The sequence below is a fragment of the Apodemus sylvaticus genome, chromosome 13, assembly GCF_947179515.1.
Source record: "Apodemus sylvaticus chromosome 13, mApoSyl1.1, whole genome shotgun sequence".
Taxonomy (NCBI): domain Eukaryota; kingdom Metazoa; phylum Chordata; class Mammalia; order Rodentia; family Muridae; genus Apodemus; species Apodemus sylvaticus.
Genome location: NC_067484.1, coordinates 22,901,733 through 22,912,728, shown reverse-complemented (window position 1 = coordinate 22,912,728; position 10,996 = coordinate 22,901,733).

Below are 10,996 nucleotides of genomic sequence, written 5' to 3'. Positions count from 1 at the left end.
CACTAGCAATCATGAGTCTACTTCTACTGGGCTAAACCTAGACTCGTGGAGAAAATGGGTACTAGTCAGAAGCATGCCTGGGGCAGGGGATGGAAATAAAAACTGAAAACTTGTGAGTGGGGCTATCCCTGGTCCTGGGTTCTGTAAGAAAACAGGTTGTCACTTGGGAAAGTGGGTCATGCACCTCAACTGGGAAGCACAGTAGACCTGGCCCTGGGGGTGTGAGCAAGGGTGAACCAATCCCAAGGGCACGAGCACATATCCCCTCCACCCACTCCTGACAATCTGACATCACCAGAGAGCTGGCCCCGCCTCTCAAGAGGCGCGGGGCTGGAGACCTGGCCCTCTGGCGTGGGGGTTGGAGAGCTGGCCCTGATGGCTTGAATATAGGAGAGCCAGTCTTATTCCTTGCCATCTGCGGCAGGCAGAAGACCTGGCCCTGCACCTTGACCTGGCAAAGCAGGAGAGTTGGCAGGCTGACCCACTCAGCTACGACCCCAGCCCAGATCCAAGGCCCACCCCAACATCTACGCCATCTGTGAACTGCTGGGTCAAATAACCGGCCGTCTGCAGATCCAAAGCTGCAAGATCTCCATGACACAGGGCAACCACGGGATGTCCAAGAAGAGTCAGTAGATGCTCTAGCCAGAGCCAGAGCCCTCGAACCAGATCAATGAATCACTGCAATGAGCATGTACAAGTAAAGTGTTTGGATAAAAGGGTGTACTAAAGAGCTGGAGGGTTGGCTCAGTGGTTAACAGCACTGACTGTTCTTCCAGAGGTCCTGAGCTCAAATCCCAGCAACCATACGGTGACTCACAACCATCTGTAATGAGATCGGATGCCCTGTTCTGGTGTGTCTGAAGACAGCTACAGTGTGCTTACATGTAATAAATAAACAAATCTTCAAAAATAAACAAACAAACAAAAAGAAGTGGCTTTAAAACAATACATAAAATTAAAAAAAAAAAAGCTGGGCAGTGGTGGCGCACACCTTCAATCCTGGCACTTGGGAGGCTGAGGCAGGCAGATTTCTGAGTTTGAGGCTAGCCTGGTCTACAGAGTGAGTTCCAGGACAGGTAGGGCTACATAGAGAAACCCTGCCTTGAAAAACCAAAAATTAAAAAAAAAAAAAAAAACAATTAAAAAAAAATTTTAAAAGGGTGTACTGTGTGGCACACCACAGCTTCCATCACAAGTTGATTTTTGTTGTTATTGTTTTGTTTTTGTTTTCTTTGGGGAGGGAGGTTGCAAGGGTGGATATGGGGGGGTGAGGAGATGAGTGGGGTTGGGGTGTATGATATGAAATTCATGAAGAAGCAATAAAAAGTTGTTTTTTGTTTTTTGTTTTTTTTTTTTTAAGTGAAAGAAAGCAGGCAGGCCGACGAAGGCACGAGAAGCACACCAGAGGGCAGCACGCTCCGCGGCCTCTGCATCGCTCCTGCTCCTGCTCGAGAGAGCGCCAGCCCTGACTTCCTCAGATGCTGAACAGTGAATGATATGGAAGCATTAACCTCTCCTCCCCTCAGCGTTTTGCTGCTGTGTTGCAGCAATCCTTGCCTGAACGAGGCCAGTTAGGGAAGCTTCCTTTTAGCCCCCTAGGGGGTAATTCCAAATAATTTTCTGTGATAACAAGAGGGAGTTACTAATATCTTCAAGATAGTATAAATGTGGAATGATACTACTTATAAAGTACTAGAGATTAAGAAATTCCATATTACATAGATATCAACAAGATGATATTTGGAGGGGATAGGGGACAGTTATTAAAATTATAAGGGATCCACAAACTTATATTAACTACCTGAGAGCTCTCCAAGGCTCACAAACTAATGTCTTTAATAGCACTGTAAATAGCAGAGCAAGGTAAAAGAAAACACACAACACAATGTTGAGCAGAAAAACTAAATGACAGCTAATTTGAATTTAGGAGTACATTTTGTGTTGCTATAACAAAACACGTGAAGCTGATTTTTGAAAAGTATAGTTTATTTGGCTGAGGATTCAGGTAATTAGAACAACACTGTATTCTAGAGAGAGCTCCCTGATCACATCTCTTTACGGCAGAGAAGCAGAAAGGGCACCAGACACATGCACGAGGCAAACACTTTATATCTTGTTCTCTTGTGAATCAGCCTGGGCCTTCAGGGACTCCATTAATACTTTCAGAGAACAGAGTCCCCCACCTCATCTCCCTTCACTAGACTCCATCTTTTAAAGACAGACCACCTCTGGATAGTCTAAGCATCTAAAACATAAAACTCTCAAACTACAGTAGGCCATTTAAAACACTCTAACACTAAATAGAATCTTGAAAAAAAATTAATGTAAAAATACAATGACTGGGGAGATGGCTCTATTCATAAAGTTCTTCCCATCTATGAATGAGGACCCAAGCCCCAGAAACCCCATAAAAGTGGTGAGAGTGATGGTGAACTCCTGTGATCCTAGCGCTGGGCAGACAGAGACTGGCAGATCTCAGGCACTCACTGGCTGGCTGTCAGCCCAGTTGATGAGTCTCAGGCCAACCAATGAGAGATCCTGTCTCAAAAAACAAGATGGACAGCTTTTGAGGGACAATATTCTAGACTGACTTCTGGCCTCCACTCCAAAATACGAAAATACGTGTACGAACATACATGTTTTGCCTGAAGATATGTGTGTACCTATATACACATACACAGATACATATCAAAATTCCTAGGGGGTGACATGGTTTTAAACAGCCTCAACATTCTGAGCCATCAAGCCTATTCAATCACGGTGAATTTAGATAGATTCTTGTGATCTTCTAAACGAGAATGGGAATCGTGAGGCTACAAATAGTCCCTTTCATGTTCATTCTAACGATTACTAGCAATTTGACAAGAATGTAATTTAAAATGCCTTAAATAGTCTAACGTGAAAGGAAACTATTTTCCTCTGTGTTTCCTAAGAAATAGGATTGCAGGTTGCCACGCAGGATAGGAACAACAAGCGAGGAGGGAAACCCATCCCACTTAGAAGTCTGTAAAGAGACAGGGTTTCTCTCCCAGGGGCTCCAGGAGTTGCCTTCAAGAACTGGAAGCCTTCAGGCAACTTCAACAACTGTCAGTTGTGTCTCAATGAGTCCTTGAAGGGTCCAAGTATAGAGAGAAAAGTCTAGAAGGAACTCCAGTGGCTCACCCCTAAGGGAGTGTACCCTGGAGCAAGGAAATCTCCAGATCCCTCCAACAAGAGACCCTCTGCAGACACCATCATTGCCTCCACAGAGTTGGCAGAGGGTCCCAAGTCAAGTGACATGGCAGAGGAGAGGTGACTTTCCATCTGGGCCACCAGAATGTTGGTACAGGGCGGTGGTGACCTGGGCAGGAAAGAATGCAAGAGCTTATGCAATGAAGTGCCACACAGCAGGACAGTAAGCAGACCAGTCCACATGGCACTCTGCCAGCTGCTTGGATGGGTCAGACCTCTGCACAGGCAGTCAGGGAGCGCTACTGTGTCTCTGTTGTAAAGAACAATGCCCTGGGGTGTACTGAAATCAGCACTAGCATGGCTATGAGGGAATAGCCATCTTGCTGTGAGGCAGAGAGAGCTCAGCACAGCCTCCTGTCTTAAACGGGTATCTATATAAATCATAAAAGCCATTTCTATTTAATTAGCTACTATGCTTTTAAAGGTAAAAAGAAAACATTTTAATTAATTAATATGTTGATATTAACATGGTTTTTATTCATTCTAAAACCCATAGCTCCTTATATTATTTCCCCCCAAAAAGTGCCATCAAATGATAATATTATCATAGGAATGTACACTAAAAATGTTAAATTCCTTTATAAAAATTTATAATGCTTTTCCTTGCTTTTGCAACTGAGTTTCTTTCATGCTTATAAGAAAGCCTTCTCTTTTTAGTATATCATCTTGATACAATAAGGCCCTAACTGCTTGGGCCTCAGTGGGACTGGATGTCCCAGAGCAGTGTGGTACCTAAGGGGGCTTCCCCTTCTCCTTGGAGAAGGGAGGAGATAATGGGGGAGGGGGCTGTGAGGGTAGAGCTGGGAGGAGGGGAGGAATGAGGGGTGTGGGGGAATCAGGATGTAAAGTGAATAAACAAATAAACAACTGGAAGAAAAAAGAAAAAAAGAAAAAAGAAAAGGTGCGACCTGAGCAGGACACGGACCGTTAGCCAGCACACCGAGGACACGGACCCTAACTCCGCACACCGAGGACCGGGACATGAGGATTCTGAGTTCAAGGCCAGCCAACCTTACATGTGGAGACTTCTATCGGTAAAACAAGAGAAAATACGAGGCACAAAAAGTCAAAAGCCAGAAAGATTTTGCTGCAGAGCTTCCAGGCCTTTCTAAGACACTGTAGTTCACAGATATTTGTAAGTACCCAGTGCCTCACAACATGGAACTCATTCAGGAAACGTGTCATGTGACCAGTGTGGGAAGGTGCTTACAGTCTATTAAATTGTAAGAGCCAATGGTATTACATAAGGTTCCATTCTTGTTCTGGGTGATTTTATTTTATTTTATTTATTTTATTTTATTTATTTTTAAAGTTAGTCTACAAAGTAATGGATTTCATTATGATGTTTTTAGACACACACACACACACACACACTTTTACTTTGTTTTATCCCTTGCCAGTCTCCCCTGCTATCCGATTCATACCGTCCCTCTTGTTAGCTCCCCTCTCTTCAAATAAACAGTCCTCCTCTTGCTTCTGTGATTTTCTTTTTGTGATTCCCTTCTAGTTTCATGATCTTCTTATCTGTCACACACACACACACACACACACACACACACACACACACACACACACGAACATGGGGGAGGGAAGGGAGCGGGAAAGAAAGAGTTAAAGTAGCATACCCCTCTGCTAGCAGTGATCAGCTTTAGAGTTATACATGTGTAACTGGCTGTTCCTGTGTTATCGATCGCCGTGTGGGAGGCATTATAATTGGTAATATAAACACTTTTTTTGGGAGTGCATTTCTATCAGTAAATCAGATTCTTCATTAAGGGAACATATGTACATAATGTATTACTTTTCACATTAGGGGAGATTCATATTGATCCCTTCAATTACCTTACTGCTCACTTTGGGTAGAAAGGGGAGTTCCTTCCTGACAGACGTCAGTCATAGGAATAGTGGAGACTGCTTCTCCCACCTGAATCCTCTCTCTTTGCAAGCACCCTCAGGCCTGTGATTTCTCCCAGAGGCCTTATTTGGTTCTCACATGTTTATGTTAGGAGTTTCAACATGTTCTTACAGTATTCACTAGGTCCAGGAGAAAGCATATATTACATTGCTATTTTATACTGCGCTAGCTAGGACGGTTCCCAGAACATCCATTTCTGGATATCAGTGATCCCCAGTAATGCTCGGGGGCTCAGTAAACAACTGCCAAATGGATGAATACATTTATCTCCCTCATCAGAGCAGGAAATTTTTGAAAAAGAGGAAAGCCAGTTTGTAAGAGTTTCTGCTGTGGTCTTCATATCAGCAGAGATGGGGAAAGAGGCTAGGGTTGGGCTTAATCATAGACAGGGCGAGTCAAGGAGTAGACACAAGAGCCATCCAGAAACAGCCAAACCAAAGTGTGCTGATTCCCCTAGAGGTTTTACATCAGGAAGCAAAAACTCAGTTCAGCCCTATTTTATTGCAACCATTTGAGTATGGCCCAGATCATTTTATTTTAGCCATATTTAAGCACAGCACAATTTAGATAACGATTAACTTGGTCCCGAGTGCACAACAATTTAAGACATGTTTACATTGAGATTTACAGATACATCTGGCTTCCCCCCCACACACACACAAACACACACAAAAGAATGAGGACTGTTGTTTCTAAGATTTAGGATCTACAGAGTTTGGCTGAGGTAAACATAACACCTGTGGGTGTCAGGGTTGGTCTGGTCCTAAGATAACACAGAAGTCACTTAAACTGTTACACAAGTGTTATCATAAGGATGGGTTTTGTGGCCAGCAACGCTCAAGGTTTAAGGAGAAACGGTCTGAGAAGAGTCAGTTCTGGAAATACGAGCAAAGCCTGTCTTATCAGCCAGCAAAGGATCACCAGGTCCTAAAGGTATATTTTTACGACCAGGAAGAGCAGCAGCACGCTTCCTTCCACTGAAGAGGCACGCTATGTGTTCATCTTCCTGGTTTCTCCAGTGCTTATCCGTGTGCGCAAGGCCTTTTGTCTTCCACACAGACTAGGAAGTGCAATCAGATGAGCAACGAACACAGGAGCTCGGAAGGCAGGAGCATCCTTTTACCATCCTTACAGTAAGCATCTGGATTCTTTCCAGCAGAACATGGCGGCCACTTTACCTCCGCACTGCCAGCCTTCTACAGGCCAATCAGTACCATGTAAGATTTGCCCCTGGCAAAATTAAACATCTCCACGTTCTCGAGAGCCCTGTCTTTGCATTGTGTAAACAAATACTTAAAAGACTGGACTGTTTTTACCGTTGCACTTCCTTCTCGGTGGCCTCGGCAGAGTAAGTCCCGCCTGACACATGAATTCCAGCATTCAGGCTGCGAATGCTGCTGCTTAGCAATCAGAAAAGGACAAGGCAGACCAAGAGCCATGGCAATTAGGCTGTGTGCGTAGCTGGGTTAATGTCGGGAGTCTCTCTGACTCAGAGCAGAGCAAGGGGGCAGAAAGAGCAAATCACCTCCACCCCGGGTGCTATAAACCCACTCACACTCAGAAATGGCACAGGTGTTGCGACAATACAACTCTGGATCCAACCCCACCTCCAAGAGGCCTCAGAATAGGAGAGAGCCACCCACTGCCGTGTCCTGCCCACATGCAACAGCAGAGGCTTGGGCGTTCCATCTCACGGCACATGACTGTTATGACTTATCACGGTGTCGCACAGGGGAAGGAGTACCACAAGTGAGTCACTTCTTTCTAGCTTACTAATCCCAGCACCTGCTATTGTTATCGCAAAAGACCACGGAAGAGATGGCTGGCAGAGTATGCGCTTCAGTTATCACCGCTGGGAATAAAGGCAGAAATCAGAATCATATGTCTCTTAATATTTTTCTAGCCTGGGGAATTGGGCCAAAATGAAGTATGGGAAAATTTCTGCTTTGTTTGTACAAAATCCTAAATCAAATACAAAGGTTTAAAATAGAAAATTATGGCTCACCTTCTTGCTCTCAGGAGAAAAATGTTAATGGCTTCTTTAAAACAGACAGTAGGCATATGACACAGTGACTACTAGTGGCCAAAGGAGATGCCTGGTAATGTCTACTGTTGTTAACATTAAAAAATGTCGGGAGGTGGCTTCCTAAGTTCAGGTTCCAGAGTAGCCTAAAATGGACTATTTGAAGGCCCTGTAAAGTGATGGATAGCAAAGAGAAAGGGAAAGGGCCACGTTCCTCGAACAAAGGGATTTGTAGTAGTTAAGATTCATATTTAGACAAGCTTTGCCTAAGGGCATTCTCTAATCTGTATGTCTGTCAATTCCAGCAGAAAAGCCAAGATTGCCAGTTTGAGGTATCAGACTTTGAGGGGATGGTTATAATTGTGACTCTGCAGGACAGGACATCCTCTATCTTGTATTGCCCCATCTCATAGTCTTGTTGGGGCCATTTTAATTTTGACTAAAATTCGATCTCTTCGATGAAAATCCCTGTGGAAAATTACCCAACTCCATTCTGGGAGCCTGAGGGCAAGAGGGTGAGCTGTAACACTCCAGCTAACTGCTTGTCTTAGCTTCCATTAAACCAACTGCTTGTGCAAAACCTTCCCCTGCAGCTGCCAAATGAGAGAACAGAATGTGGGTTAGGTCTTTAAAAGCTTCTAAATACTTGGCGCTACTTGGGTCTTGAATACCTGAGTGTAATCACATCCAGTTGGAATAAAGACTTTCAGTTGGCTATAAACTGAAAGTGATCTTCTCCAGTGGCCTTCCTGTAACAATAATGGCTGGCAATATAGGTCCTAACTCTAAAGGTCTGGTGTTCTAAAACAGGCCAAATCTGTTTGGTGAGTCCCAGTGGCTGGAAACAGTCACGAAACCCAAGAGAAAAGGGAACTACACGGGGAAGACTCTAAACCTACTCGGACATGCTCTCATATTCCTGCTGGTAACCAGGAAGGAGGTGTCTATACAGAGTATACGGCAAACCACAGCTGGGAAGATGGAAGGATGGGTAGGCATAACTTGTGCTGCCACAAAGGAAGAGACAAAGTTTAGGTATCAAACTCTACCAAACCAGAGGGGCTCACCAAACACCTGGCTTTTTATTAAAACCAAAAAGGACTTAAGTATTAATAACCTATATCCCAAGACTACATGGACAGATGGAAACATGTAGTGAGAATACCAGCAGGAGAAAATGATGGAACAGAAGAAATATTGGATAAATAATCTAAGGCAATGCATGGATATACCTCCTCAATGGTATACTCACTTTGTGTGTCTCTGTCTGTGGGAGAGATAAAGAGAGACAGAGACACAGACAGAGACATGGAGAGACAGAGATCATCTTGGAAGAAGTCAGCAGGAAACATAATAGACAGATGAACAGAAAATATTATGATTTGAATCTGAAACATCCCTCACTGGTTCATACTTTCAATTTTTGGCCTACAGCTGCTGGCACACTTTTGGGAAGCTATAAATCGCTTAAGAAGTGGGACCTCACTGAAAGAAGAAGGTTACTAAGGATAAGACTTCAAAGATTCTAGCCTGGGCTTCGTTTCTGTCCTGGCTGTCTGCTTCCTCGTCTGGCTTGGTATGAAACTTCCATTGTACACTTGCAGTGTCATGGACTGGGCTTTTCTCTCGTGCCTTCCCTGCCAAGACAGCCTAAAACTGTGGGTCAAAATAAGCTTTCCTTCTCAGGCTGCTTCTGTTGGGTGTTTTAGTCACAGCAACACAAAAGAATCTAATACAGAGGGACAAAAATAATAATTTCATCAGATGCCCTACCAGAAGCCATGCAGAGAATAAAAGATTTAAGGTATTAAAATAATAAGAAGAACCACCACAGTTAGTTACTCATCAAGAATATGTTAGACAGAGAGGGGGAGAGGCTCTAACAGGTTGGTTGGCTCATAAAAGGAGCTGACATATGGCCTTTGTGAAATTAGTTTTATAAAGAGAAAGGGCCTGACACTACAATCATCATGATCAGGCCTTAAGATAGGTGAACATTAGAAAGGTTCACAATGTTATATTGCAGTCAGCATGAAAGAGGGAAAGAGTCTCCTATTTAAAACCTGGAGATGGGTTTCATTAAGAGAGATAGCTTAGGGCTAAAGAGATGGCTCCTCAGTCAAGAGCATTAGCTGTTCTTCCAGAAGACTTGGGACCTAGGGGATTCACCACTGTCTGTAACTCAACTTCCAGGGGAGCTTTTGATTTAATTTTAGATCACTTGTAACTAGAAATTTATCAATTACTTCCAGATTTTCTAGGTTTTTGGGCTATAAGTTTCCAAATTAGCCTCTTCTACTTCTTTGAAATTTGAAGTGACTTCCCCCTTCTCATCTCTAATTTTATTAATCTGTCTTTCTCTTTCTTCCTTCCTTCCTTTCTTTCTAAATTCCTTTCTTCCTTTCTTTCTTCCTTCCTTCCTTTCTTTCTTCTTTCTTTCTTTCTTTCTTTCTTTCTTCCCTTTGACTTAGGCTTTGTCAGTATTACATGTTTTTAAAAACCACATCTTTGTTTCCCCATGAAGTATTCTTTTAATCTCCATTCCACTCATTTTTGCCCTGATTTCTATTGTTCCTTGTCATCTAATGGCTTGTTCTTGGTTTTGTTGCTGATGTTTTGTTTGTTTGTCTGTTTTGTTTTTTTCTTGGACCTTAAAGTATACTGGGATATTTGAAACCCTGCTAATTCACTAATGAATGCACTCATAGCTCTCTTCTCAGAACTGCCCTAACTGTAGCCCAAAGGTTCTTCTTGGTGGTACTTTTATTTTCATTTAATCCTAAGAGTATTTTAATTCATCTTTGATTTCTCCAAAGACCACTGGTCATTCAAAAGGGACTAAGAAGATAGCTCCATCAGTAAAGTCTTGCCTTGAAAGCATGAGAACCTGAGTTGGATCACCAGAATCCACATGACTCTAGAATAGTTCTTTGAAGAATTGCATGACCAGATAAATGAAGGTTTATGTTCATTCAAAACCTGAACTTGAATGAAGCTTAACTCATAATAGATACAAACTGGAAACCAAGATTTCAATAGAGGAATGACTAATGACTTAAGACAGATGAAGTACTATGGAAGTCATTAATGAAAAGAAAACTGTTGATGTATATAGTGTTAGGAGTCTGAGGTCATTCAGAGATTCACCAGTCTGATCATGAATAAATTTTAAACAAAGAATAGGCTTTATTCAGATATTGGCCCTGGGTGTACAAGTAACTTACATTAGTCAGGGGACTATAAAGGCAAAACTCACTCACAGGAGTATGTACCTCCTGCTTTAGGGCAATTAGGGGCAAACAAGCTTGTTGACAGAAGAGGAACATATGGTTTGTTATCTACATGAAAAACCATTTCTTTAAAACTATATAGGACCATACCATCACTGGTACAGCCCTCCGAATTCCAGGAAGTTATATGTCCTTGGATAAGAGGGGCTTATGGGCTAGAGGCATTTTGTTTTATAGATCTCTTAAGCACAGCAATTCAAACTTAAAACATAATGTTGGCCATCATATTACCAACCAATGAATCTGTAGAGTTATGGTGTGTGGAAAATGTCAGTGTTGAAAGGCTTCATCACAGCCAAGCCTGGTAGCCACATCTTCAATTCAAACACTTTCAAGAGTTAGGTCAGTCATTGTGTGTTCAAGGCCAGCCATATCTATATAGTGAGTTCCAGGTTAGACAGGGCTACATAGTGAGACCCTTTTTCCAGAGTGGGGGAAGGAGAGAAAGAGAGAGAGGGAGAGAGAGGGGGAAGAAGAAGAGGAGGAGGAAGAGAAGGAGGGGGAGGAACAGAAGGAGGGAGGAAAAGAGAGAAG